This window comes from Hibiscus syriacus, unplaced genomic scaffold (genome assembly GCF_006381635.1).
Source record: "Hibiscus syriacus cultivar Baekdansim isolate YM2019G1 unplaced genomic scaffold, ASM638163v2 tig00111495_pilon, whole genome shotgun sequence".
Lineage (NCBI taxonomy): Eukaryota > Viridiplantae > Streptophyta > Magnoliopsida > Malvales > Malvaceae > Hibiscus > Hibiscus syriacus.
The window spans coordinates 735,369-749,808 of record NW_024063103.1 but is presented as its reverse complement, the minus strand read 5'-3'; the positions used below and the strand labels follow the sequence as shown (position 1 = coordinate 749,808).

Genomic DNA, 14,440 nt, shown 5'->3' with positions numbered 1-14,440 from the left:
AACTTCTCATTAAGGATAATATCTCCATATCCCTTGAGACTGTTGCCAACACGTAAAATCTATCCGTCATAGCTTTTATGTCTTCATGCGGTTTCATCTTGAAATTCTCATAGCTATGATTGAGAATACTGATTTTTCGTTTCCTTCACGTCATCAGTTCCTTTATGAGTGATTTGGAACTTGTCCTAAATCTCTTTGGCATTTGAACAAGAGAAGGCACTTCCATACCATCTGGGCCTAATGCACAAAATAAAATGTGCATGGCCTTAGCATTGGAACTCTTTCTTCTCTCTTTCACTCCATTCTGCCATAGCTCTAGTTGGAGTAGAGTGACCCGTCAAGATAGAGCTCCAAGCATCTATTCTTATAATAAGCATAATTTGCTCCATTGAAATAGGGTAGCTTGTTAACCGATTGAGAATCTTCGATGTAGTAAGCGTCGGAGGAAAAAGTCATCTTCTCAGTTCTTTATGAAATTGATAGGGTCCTTCAAGGATCTTCACAAGGTTGTTAGACCTTCGATTTGTGACCCGCTCTATACTAACTGTTATGCTCGATGAAGCTAATTTGATCAACCAAAATATTCCAAGAGGGGGTGAATTGGCTTTTTTATTTTTGGAGTAAGGAGTATAAAGATAGAAAAAATTGCACAATGATTTATAGTGGTTCAACTTCCTCAATAAAGTCTACATCCACTACCTAAGCTACTCACTTAAGATTTTCTAACAAATCCACTAATTTGTTCTTTCTTTTTCAAGGATAAAGAGATAATCACACTCGTGGTCAAGCAGTTTGTAAAGAATTGTAAGGTATGATTGTATTCTCTCATCCCCTTTGTTGATAGATCTGAGTTTGCAATGAAGACTCATCACACTCATGGTCAAGCAGTTTGTAAAGAATTGTAACACCGTCTCCCATGCATGTACTGTTGTTTCAATACCCACAAATTGAGGCAAAATGTGATCACTAATAGTGGAAAGCAAACAAGACACTAGTGCATTATCTTATGCCACAAAGACTTCATAATCACCATTAATAACCAAATTTTTGTCACTGTTAGAATTTTTCTGGTGGGGGACTCAGTTCTCCGGTGAGTATCTTTTTCAGTCAGAGACTCCTAACAGTTAAAAGGACATGTTGTTTTTATAGCAAAAAGTTTATCTTATCGAGTACAAAGATTGATCTCCTTGTTCGTGAAGACCTTGCCACCTTTGGAGAACTCTGCTAGATCAAACACTTGGCTAACACTGTTGTCAACCATCTTAAGAAAACTCTTGAAGATCTCATCACAAAGAAAACCACACAACGCAGATCAGTAGCGGAGAATAAAGGCTCCAAGATCAAACGGCGAAAGATACCATATTAAGAAAACAATTTAAGACGTTATCTGTGAACAAACTTTCTTTAATGAATAGTGTTTTGAAAACCGGATAGGACCGGCCGGTTCAACCGGGAACCGCTGCCTAGTCTGGTTCAATCTACAATGGTTGAACCGCTACTAGTGAACCGGCCGAAACCACTGAACCGTTCGAATCAGACCGGCTGAAAACCGGGAAAAACCGTCAATTTTGTTTTTTTTTTTAATTAAACCAAACGACGTCATTTGTTAAACGAGCCAAGTCGAACTCGAGTATTGCTGAGCTCTACTCGAACTTGAAAACTTTAAAAGTAAGCTCAACTCGACTCAAACTCACGAGCTAAAAATTATCAAGTTCAACTCGAACTCGAAATATAATATTGAAACTTGAACTCGAAATCGTATCCTTAAAACCCCCATTAAACCCCATTTCTCATTCTGTCAAAGTGTCTCAAACTTTTCCTATTTCCGCTACAATCAAACGCCAAAATCTCCACTTTCTTTTACGAGATGGCATTTCTCTAAAGACTTCTCTTCCGATGAGCTACGTGATGATGATCTTTTGGCTGATGTATTTGCTGAAATAGAACTCGAGAAGTAGCAAGAAAAAGAGGATAGAAAGAGAAAAGGTTTGGATGAAAAGGATATTGATGAAGAGGACAAAGAATATTATATGGGTGTTATGCCACTGATAGAGAAGCTTGAAAAGAGGGCGTTAAAGGAAAAGAATTTTCGTATAGCATTTGAGCAGCGCATGGATTCGAATTTCAAAAACGAGGATGAGGGGAATTAGGAGACGTGGGAAAACTAATTTGAGAGGAGACAAAAGATGCATAAGCATTTGATAAAGAACTTCTGCGAGTCAGGTAAATAACAAGCCTTGTTTTACTTGTTGCGTTGCTTATTTACGCTTACTAATGCTAGTATAACATGTATATGGGTGCACATTATGTAGAATGCTTATTGCACTCAAACACACTAGAGTTGACAATATTTGACACTCTATCGATAAAAATGAAACACTCAAACAAAAAAACTCCATTGCCACAGGGATTCATGAACGTCTCAAAATTTATATCGACAAAAAACACAAAAATGACATGTATACATTAATTGCAGCTAAAATTTTGATTTGTAAGTGATATTTATGAAATTTTATCAATTGGTCCATTGTTAAATTACATTTTTGAAATTGACAATGACACTAGATGATGCTTTTAAATGGATGAATAAAATTGATAAGTTTGAGGAAAAGCATTTTAAACTTCGCCCTGAATATAGGGCCATTGGTGACTTGATGAATCTACTTAAAGTTACAGAAGAAAAGGAGAAATTTATCCTTAAGCCAAAATTGAATAGGGCAATGAGGCTCCTTCAATGGAAGGAAGCCTACGATCCTAATAATCCTGCCAATTATAGAATTATGAAGGATTATCAATTTGGTCATTCTGTTGATCGAGAGGAAGAAGCTGAAGAGCAGAATGAGAAGAAAATAATAAGAAAAGCTAGTACGGATGAGGATAAAGAAGAATTTGATGACATGAAAGGATAACATACTATTAAAGAAGCTCAATGCTATTGACAAGAAACTGGAAGAGAATCTAGTAGAGTTGGATTATACATTCAGCTGGAAGGGAAAACCGATAGAGGAGGAAATCAGAGACCTTGCAGAGGAAAGAAATTCTTTGACAGAAAAGAAAATAAGACCTCTTTACAAAAAGGTAAGTGTATACCAGAGCTTCTTCATTTATTTTGCTTCAAAGGTCAAACAAATTAGTTATTTTTGAAATGGTTGAGGAACAGAATTCTAAGCTAATATTATTCTTACATTTTCTTATATATATATATATATATATATATATATTATTCATATTCATGTTTTTCATAGGCAGGTCTGGTATTTGTAGTTCTCCTCTTTGACTCCCTTTTGTCATTAAAATAGGTTATAACATTGAGAAATTGAACTTCCTTCAACCAAATTTTATTCATCATATTCTCTATATTATGTGAATCCACATATTCATTGTTTTTCATTGCGTTCTGACTCCCCTCCTTTATGGGTATGTACATTAATTTTTAATACAACTTTAAGCATTACAAGTATGACTCATTTGATGATATATATTTGCATTGTATCGTTTCAAGTTACAAGTTTTTGTTTTTCTAACAGTTTCATCTTGCATGTAACTAACTTGGTTTTTGTTGAATGATGGTAGGGTTTTGATATGAGGTTGATAGATGTTTATTTCATTTGAATTTGTTTTGTCGTTAAATTGATTTCCATGAAGCACATCCGAAGTTGATATTGTCCAGGGAGGGCAAGTGGTCAAGTACGCCGCTTTGTTGGCGTGTGGAAACTATCATGGTGTTGTTGGATATGCAAAAGCCAAAGCAGTCCCTATTGCACTTCAAAAGGTAGCTTTTCACTGCTTTTATTTAAACTTTTTAATTTATACTTGGCTAGTAAATCTTGTCTGTTCAGACATGTTTTACATCCCTATGCCAGCATAGTTCCATTTTAATTTTGGAAAAGGCGTAGTATGCAATTACAAATTGGCCATGTAAGTGGGAATAAGGGTAAAGCATAAGAAAATTTGACACGGGTTGATCCACTACAGTTTCACCTATGTTAATTGGCAGCTGGGCTTAGGTGTGAGGGTCAGGTGTGGATGTGTTCGAGATGGGTATATTCATTTTTAAAAAAGGTTTTCCATGCATTTGAAATTTCATTAGAGGATCATATCTCTATATTCATATCGGAAAATGTGATGGATATATATATCATAGGTATTTCAAGATATTTTTAGAGTTGGAGCAATGTATGTTTCAAGTTTCAACTAAACATTGCAATTTTAGAGGTTTTAACAAATAATACAATCACCCCCACCCTCAAAAAAGAAAAAAAAACAATAATAAAAAAGGCAACATTAAAAAAAATATAAAGAAGAAGAATCTATTTTATTTTTCTTTTATATGGATATTTTGAAAGAGGCCCTTCTGTGCATGTTTTGCATGATATCTACGTTTTAGATTTTTTATACAACAAAATCGTACAATGTTACTCTAGAATTATTGTAAAGTAAATGTTTTGTTTTGTATGTTCAAAAGTTGTACATTTTAGTTTTTTCTTTGCTATGTTTTTAAATAAACCTTGTTCTGGCTTTTATCTAATTCCTTGGGGGCAGTCTTGCTAATGTTAAGGATTTTTGGATTTTCTTATGATTGCTTTTTATATTGTTACTTCTTACAATGATGCTATGATTTCTGGGCTGGAGTAGTGAAATCAGTTTAATTTGAAAGGTGTTTAATATCGTCAATATTGTCCCTAATGAACATGTTCGTGAATATCATTAATCATCTTTTAATGTCACTAGCTTGATGAATTTATGTGACATGTACTGACAAATATAACCTACCAACAGGCATATGAGAAATGCTTTCAGAATCTTCACTATATTGAACGACATGAGGAGCACACTATAGCCATCCTATTCAAACATCATATAAGAAGACTAAGGTGTGCATAACTCTCTCTTTTTTTCACGATTTTTAATCTAGATCTTCCCCTTGAGTTAATTGTTCATATCTTTTGATGATAGAGTTTCTCTGCTTTCACTATTTTATTCTTTTTATGCTTTGGTAGGTCTATCTCTGGCCTGCACCAACTACAACGGTTATAAGATCTGGAAGAACAGTTTAAAACATCTTGCTTTTAGCTGCCTTTAAGAATATCAAATCAAAGGTAATAAAGTGTTATCGATTCTGCATTTTGGTTGACTCAGGTGTATGTTGGATATATATAGATGTTTGACGCTATTATATTTTATTAATTTTCCCAAGTTTGTTCATTTCTTGTACTCATATATAGATATATGTCATATACATGAGAGATGTAACAACTTAGAAGTGATTGGGAATGGTGTTTAGAATTCAACTCTTTGTATTGCTAATCTGAACAATCTTCCAAAGTTATTGGCTGTAGGAATCCTCACAACACCGTCAAGGCTATTCTTGAAGCCCTCAATGCAGTAAGTAACTCATTCACCCATATAATCAGAATAGGGCATAGAACGACACTTTTGCTCGCAAATTATTTGGATTCTACTTTGAAAACTATTAATTTTTCTTGGTAATTATTGAATCAAGGTTGAACAGTTGAAGGAGCCAAATTCGAATATTCTAATGCTTCAAGTAGCTTGTGAATTTATTGAGCTCTTTTTTTATAATTTTTTGTATATCTAATATAGTCAACATATATGATTAAGTTTAGAATGTCATGGCTATTATCTTTTGTAAGTCTGAACATTGTACATACTTTTGATGGTTAATGTTATACTTCTTTTTGTTATGTAAGCTAAACGAAGAATGTAAACTTATAAAATTGTATTCGGTATGGATGAGTTCATATCTGCTATTCGGTATATTGGATAGTCTTGTCAAAATTATCGTGGCTAATTTCTGTTGCAACAGTTGTTTGTAGTATATGGCTTGCAAGTAATAAATATTATATCTTAGATAACAAAAATAATTTACGTCTTTTTATTATTATGAATATTTATGATAAATTATTGTATATAGAATAATGTAAACCTTGTCGATTCAAAAATACAAGAAACCTCCCAGTGAATGCGTCACGTATAAACCGAAGCTAGTTTCCACAATGTAAACATTTAGTTAAATGTTGATGTAAAATTTTAATATATTTTTACATAAATTATGTAAAATTTAATATTAATTAAAATTAAAATAATACACGATATATTTAAATACTCAAATAATATATTATCAACAGATATAATTTTTATATAAATAATTTTTATTAAAATATTTAGAATTTCACTTGTTAAAAAATATAGAACAAGGACAATTTGATAAAATATACATTTAAGTAATCTTTTATTCTTTCAACCAAACACTGTAATCTTATATTCCTGTCAAACCTACCAAACACAGTAATGTAACATTTTCAGTAATCATATTCCCTGGTAATATTTTATTCTCACTGATAATTTTAAATTCCGTGAACCAAACACACCCTTAACTTTATACAAAAATAGGAGCTACAACTGACTCCTAGAAAGCTATAGCCAATCCTTAACTGACACAATGAGCTGGCATAACATACTAACCTACATAGCTTCTAGAATACATTCAATAAAGTTTTCGAGGTTAGGTTAAAATTACTATTTTAACCATGATTTTAAACTAATTTTAAGTGTTTAGCATTGTTTATGGGGTGGAAAGTCACTCTTGTATTGCTAAAAGCGCTGTTTTCTATAGTTGTTTTAGTTGATTTAAAAATCATTTTTAAATTAATTTATACATTTTTATTGTTAAATAAAAATTGATATTAACAAGGACCAAATCAAACTAGAAGAAATTCTCTCCAACTCTCAAGCTCAATGAAAATCAAATCACAATGATAATTGGAATTATGAAAAATTTAAAAAGAAACATATTTAACAATCAGTGATGGACTCACGCAAGTGGGTGGGATATTCATCCCTCCTAAAAATTTTTATTTTTTTATACTTTAATTTTCTTTATAATATATTTTCTTCCTTTTAAAATTAAATAATTTCACCATCTCTAAATGTTTAAATTCATCTATCGTAATATAAAAATTTGGGTCCGCCTCTAATAACACAATTAACTTTAAAACCCAATTTCTGGAGATAATCGTACAACCCCAATTATCCCGATCCATCGCCAATTTTTCTGTTCTAAAGTTTGAATGCATAACCATCCCAAGCAAATAAATATACATAGTCCAATAATTATATCCAACCTATTTTCCGGTATGAATAATAGAATGCACATTTAATCATTCTTTCAATATTTCTACTCTTTAATTTCATAAATTTAATCTTTATACTAATATAAAATTAAAATCCAATCAAAACCATTAACTTTGTTAGATTTTCTCTATAAAAAAAACTTTGTAAGGTTTTCTAAAATCAAACTCATTTAACCAAAATTCATTAATAATATTATAAATCCAACTTTATTAATTAAACCAGACAAATAAATAAATGAAATTCTTAGAAATAATAGAAAAACGTATTAAAAGTTCAAAAATAAAAGTTATGGTCATAATCAAGCTAAACATATCAATATTCTTGTTTCACATTTTTTTATCCAAATAACATCTCTTCTTCTTATATATTGAGATGAGGTACAATATTTCTTAAGTGAAATCGTGAATTTAAATTTTGACTTTTGTAAACAGAGTAATTTGAATTAAAAGAGTTATGTCATTAATAATCATTTACAAAATTTAATTTAAAATAATCAATTATTAAATCAAATATTATTGGTTAAATAAAAAAATATCCCTATCCTACTAATTTAGATAACGATGGTTTGAATTTTGAGACTAGACATCAGTATACTCTGAAGCTGCAACATTACGCATGTTTTTGGCATGGGCAAAGTGGGGTAATTGTTTTATTTTTCAAATGAGAAAATAATTCTCGAAGCTGTAAATTGTTATAAAAATGTTCAAGTATCCGGTACGTGCTTATGTTATAATTAAAAATATAGGGTAAATTACTCATTTAGTACATAAACGGTTACTTTTATTCTGTTTCAGTATCCAAAATTTATTTTTTTCCAAAATCTTACTTAACATTTAGTTTGGGATTCATTTTAGTACCCACCGATAGAAGCTTAATTGTGATGTTGACGTGTCACCATAAGATAATATCACGTCATCATCAAACAAATTTCAGTAGTTTTGATAATTTTCTAAAGACGGATTGTAACACCCACAGACTGATGCAGGTGACCCGATCCCATCTAGGGTGTCACATTAGGGCCACCAGAGCGACCCACTGAAAAATCCCATAAAATTTAATTTTTTTTATTAAAACATGTAAAATCATAAAACAATTTATAAATACAAAAGTAAAATTTAACAATATTCAGAAATAAAACAGATTCCAAACTCGGATAAAAAAACAAAATACAAGTTACGTGCCCCTAATCACATGCACCGTACTCCGCAAACAACACCGGTGTAACTCCTTTATTAATGTCAATAGATGCACTGTTCAATCCTTTTGACCTGAAATAGTGAGTAACAGAGTGAGCTTTGAAAACTCAGTAATACAGTACTGCCAAAAGATGCTGAAGGACATGCAGATAATATGTAAGCATAATTTTCTTATTGGTTAAGACATCTACAGATTTTTATGTTGAGCGAAGGTCCTACTAATATTTCAGGTAGTTAAGGACAGGAAACTTCCATTTCAGAGTAAATGTTTCGGAGGACTAGGTTCAGTAGATCATAATAGGATGTCTAGTGTGTTCCTACAAAACTAGTGAAAATATACATATCTTTTTAAAACATTAGCAATTTAAAATGTATTTTTCAAAAACAATAGTAAAACCCTCCAACTGAACGCCAATATTCAGTTCCCCATAACTATATCTATAAGAACTTACCCTAGGCCCAAAAGGCGTAGGTGTCAACCTAAGGGAGCACCTTGGGTCCATAAGGTCTTACCCTAGCCGAAACGTAGGTGCCCACATGAAGGGAGTGCCCTCGGGTCCATAAGGCCTTACCCAAAAGTACATAACAGTGGTGCCATCCCTAAGGGAGTGCCTTAGGGTCCATAAGGTCTTACCACTAGGCCCATTAAGCCCAGGAGCCCACCCAAGTGTCGCCTTAGATCCATAAGAAATTACCAGTTGGTGTTGAACCTATACAATGAATTACCAACAGCGACTGAACCTGACAGTCTCTTCAGTTATACCAGAGTCCTATAGTACCCCGTATAAAAATAATTTCAGTCAGTAAATAGTGATATCAGAAATCAGAGCAGAGATCAGAACAAATATCAAAGTTCAGAGTAGAAATCAGAGATCAGACTGTATGTCAAGTAACAGAGACATACTTTTAAAATCATAGAAAACATACTTATGATAAAGGAACACACTAGAGTTTCTAGATATTATTCGGATGTACTTGTTAATCTTATCGGGAAGGGAAACACGTATCTTCAATATACCGATAAAATACCGAAAATTAGAATTACTATCAAAATAGTTCATTAGCTGATGGAATCATCAGTTATTCAGAACGTGGTTTATCATAATCATATATTATTCAGATATTTTTCGGAGGCACTATGTAATCAGAAAGGTATTCAGAATCCTTTGCATCAAAGGTACTTGTATTTTCAGATATGACAGATGTGATTCCATTATCCCATAAATCAGAGGCATTTTCGGCATTAGGTTCTTGGAGAATTCTTAGTGATTTGATCTAATAAGGGACAAACGAAGATTCATGTCATTTAAGATTTGTGCTGATATATCGGAATATCGAGTTAACTTGAATTGTACACATCTCAGCAATGATACCTGTCAGCCGGTCAAATCGTTGTACTTCAAGGGTATTAGGTATTCACTCTTTACTACAAACAACTCTTGTCGAATTAATCATCTTCAAAACAATTGCTAAATGGATCATAGGGAGATGAACAAATATTCCAATAGTCTTTATTTTATTTCTACATTGCAACTATATCAGGAAAAGTCGACGTGCTTGATTTGTGGTTCAAAACCCTTAGGGACGATAAATATATAAGATCGTCAGTGTTTCTAGACTTATCCAAGTCATTCCTTTAATTATAGGTCTTTGAGGTTACTAGTTCATTTATTAGTTAAGTTTATTCCGGTCACTTCGGAGTTTCCAGAGTAATTCGGTTGTTTCCGTAAATTTGAATAAATACAGTACTTCCATTCGATTCAACTTTGTCATTTCGAGTAATTCAGACGTGTAAGGTACCTTAGATAATTTAGCCTCTGAGTGTTCGCTCAGGAATTAGTAATTTTAAGCCCTTTACCATCTCAAGATCATGATCAATTAACATGTTTATTTTCACTTTCGGGGAAAAACCTTATCTTTTACAAAATATGGTATTTTCGTAGTTTCGTATCCAATTATTTTCGATATTTAACCTTTAACGAAATAAATCAAAATTTACGAGTCCTGAGATTTATTAATTTACTGATTAATTCACTGAACTTAGATTTATTTTTGATCGATCTATCAATTTATTATACGAGTTATCTGAATCATATTCGGTTACTGACTTTTTGTCGTATTTGGATCGGGTTTAGAAATAATTTGCTATACAGATGAGACCAATCATATTCATCCTTGTATTTACCAATTTCGACATGTTTCATAAAGCATGCATAAGGTAGTAATGTATTACCTCCATTTTCGTGCTCCGCCGATCGAACATTAAACTCCATTCGATCAATCTCGAACTTAAATCCAATGTCCAAAAATATTTCGAATGCATACAAACAGAAATTACATCAGAAATGAAACTTAATTGCGAAAAACGAATCGAATATGGAGATTAATCCGTGAAAACAACTTATCAGGTTTGATTTTAGCAAAACAAACCTCAAAAACGAACTCAGAATGTTGAAAAATATCAGGATAGATGTTCCCAAAAAATGTTAACGGCGGTCAACGGCCAACGCGGGTCAGCTCGGTCAACCTGGCTCGATCGGGTGACTCGATCGGCTTAGTCGACCCAATCAAGTGGCTCGTCGACACGATCGAGCGATTCAGTCGGGCCGGTCGACTCGATCATCAACTCCCCTAGATGACAAACGACGCCCACGAGCAAGGGGTGACGCATGCGGCTGCTCCAAGGGTTGTTTTGACCGGCCGATTCTTCCCAATCTTCTACACACTTTAATTTAGCAAGATTATTCCCAATTTGCAGCAATAATATGCCAAAGTTTTGAAATTAAATCAGGAACTTACCTAGATGATGAACGGTGATAGAGGCAACGACGGCTCATCGTATTGGGCGAGTTTTGTGCGCACAACGATGGTGAGGCTGATGGGTGCGGTGGTGAGGTGAGACGATCGTCGGATCACCCGAAATCACAAAAATTTGTGGGGACTGGGGTTGAAACCGACGAAACTTTATGTCAAAAAATTACGACGTTAGGCGTCGTTTCACAGTGAAGGGTTTAAGGGGTTTTGGTTATTGACTGCTGGTGAGCCGAATGATGGTTACAGAGTGTTGAACGACGGTCGGACGGAGCGACGAGGTGGTTTGGTTTGGCGTAACACAGGTTCACTGGGGAAATGGGTTATGGTTCCCCCATTACAAAATGGCCTTTTCTTTTTATCTTTACCAACCAGATAATATGGGTAAAATCAGGGTTCAAGTTCCTAAACTTCCTAGATTTTCTAAAATTGACCCAAAAACTTCATTACAATTTGGTCATCAAAATTTCCCTTGTTACGACTTTAATTTATTAAAATCTAGCCCCTAAATTGGGGTGTGACACATATACTTAAACTATACGTTAGATATGATTTTAAAAAATTAAAGTTTAGTATCATAACATGAAAACTAATAGTTTAGGTACTAAACACGTTAAGCTTTTAACGACAATGTACTAAAATGAAATAAAAACTAAATGTTAGATATGATTTTGGAACAAGACAAAAATTTAGGTACTAAAACAGACCAAAACTGATAGCTAGGTAATAAATATGTGAACCAAATTATACATAGTAGGAACCAAATTAAAAAAAAATTAAAATTATAGAAACTAAAAATAAAAAAATTAGTATTTTTATAGAAAAATTATATGTTTCAAATTCTTATAGATAATGATACACTTTTATATAAATAACTCAAAATTTTAAATCCAACAAATTAAAAAAATGAAATCAAAGATTTAAAATTATTAATAAAAATGTTTTTTTATTAAGTTAAGGTGATTACAAAGTAATATATGTTCTAAATATTCTCAACCATTTGATATTGACCCTCTCAATCACCTGCTACAATCAGCAGTGCTCGAACCCCTCTAGAAATAACAACGATTCCTTTAACCACTAAGGTAAGTTGGTTCGTGCAATAAAAATATAAAAAATTAAAATTAAATAAAAATAATATCTTTTAATATGTAAATGGTGACAAGGTGGCTTTCACTCTTTTTCGGCACATAGATCTTGAGATGTCAAAATTTTACATTATAGTTCAAACACAAATTAATTCCGCAAACTCAGAGTCTCACTTAATGAGTTGATTTATGAAATTTCTTATTTTAGCAATTACACTTTCATTTCTATATAATTTAATCCCAAAATTAAAAAAATATTGAAGCAAAATCGACGAAGTTACTAACAACTTTATCGATCATTGTAGCATTCATCTATTTTCCTAAATATTTTTTCATGATATATATTTCTCTAATTTGTTTTCATATACAATATACCCCTTATTTAGCCATCCCTTAGTTTTTATTTTTTTTAAATTTTCTTTCTTTAGTTATTATTATTTATTTATTTATTTTCAACTCTTGACCATGAATATTATAGGTTAAAGTATATTACACATCATTAAATTATAAATTTTGAAGTTATAAATTTCAACCCCTTTATATAGTAGTACAAATACCTAGCCAAAAGGTATCGATATCCCTCATTTGATTTTGACACCGAGAAATAACAGAATGCAAAATGGGTACCGCTACCATGACAGGTATCGATACCTCTTTACATAGTAGTATTGATACCCCTTGAGAGGTACCGATACCATCAGTTGTAATGTCACTTTCTTGGTGAACTATAATTGGAATATGAAGTTGACTTTGAATTTCAAATACACTTTTAAATTTTAATTGGAATATTAAGTTGAATTTGGATTTGTATTTTAAAAACATTTAACAAACATTTAATGTTGAATTTTGAATTTAAAATTTAAAAAATATTGTTGTAACAACCATTAAACATTTAAATAACATTGCAAAATTACATAAAATTTGAAATACAACTATTTAAATAACATTTAAATACAACTGGATCAATGATGTCGTCTTCTCGAATGAGTTCCACATGGCGGTGGTTGTCTATTTCGCTGACGATTTCGTCGTATAACTTGCTCTTCATTCTTCTCATCTTCACTATCATCATCATCGACATTTTGTTCATTTGGCATTGATGATGATGAAGGGCCTGTATAAAATAACAACCATGGAGGAGTGTTACTAACAATCCCACCGCTCATAGAGAATTGAGAAAACTATTAAAATATTGGCATCGATGTTTGTGATCCACATGGAGTTGGAGGTGTTTGTGGAGAATCACCACCAGTCAAATAAGATGCATATGAACTATATATTGGATCATTAAGCATAGTCGTATATGCACTTCCATGGGGTGTCACAAAACCCTGCGGCCTAGGCATGTAACCTTGCGGCTGAGTTTGTACCCCTGTGAGCTAGGAATGTAACCCTGCGGAGATGACATATGAACTGGTGGACTTGGCATATACCCTTGCGGAAATGGCATCTGAACTGGTGGACTGGGCATGTACCCCTGTGGCATCATCATCGGTGGATATGATGGACGTTGTGATGGTTCTGGTGGTGCGACTGATGCCATATCGGTAGTGGCTTCTCTCCATCCACGAGTCGGGGGCGATGATATTATGACGGTGGACTTCTATCTCAAAACCTATGAATGCTCACCCCTCGTGATTCCTCCTAAAGTAGAAATGGCTTTTTATTTTCATTAAACCACTTCAGATAGTTATCCATAACCATATGAACAATTTCAGCGTAAAACTGTCGAGGGGCAAGCTTTCATACCGGTTCTCCCAAATCGCAATCCAATCTCTGTGTTTCACCACCCAGTTGACCGCTTTCTTTCCTCGTCTGTCTATGTTATGCATGTTGTCTAAATTAATAGGTGCTCCAGGAATATATTGCGTACAACAAAACTGACGGAGCACACGATCAACCGGATGCCACTCAACAATAGCATAACATATCAGAGGTACCACTGACATCCAAACATCTAATAACCCACTCAGGTGGAGTGGGATGCAAGCCTTTACTTCATCGCTCGCATAAGGTATCCACTGAAACTGAAACATAAATATATAATTCTAATAAATATAATATTCTAATTATATCAAGCATTTTAAATTAAATTATTCATATTTAAAGACGTACCTTAGACCCAGTTTTTTTATCAATAATTAAACGGATTTCCTCTAGTTAACTAGGGATATCTCTATGATTCTTTCT

General features: G+C 33.0%; 1 pseudogene; it reads left to right on the top strand.

Annotated features, from left to right (window-relative positions):
* Window positions 1–876: 876 nt before the first annotated feature.
* LOC120163790 lies at window positions 877–13,801 on the top strand (annotated as a pseudogene).
* The last annotated feature ends 639 nt before the right edge of the window (window positions 13,802–14,440 follow it).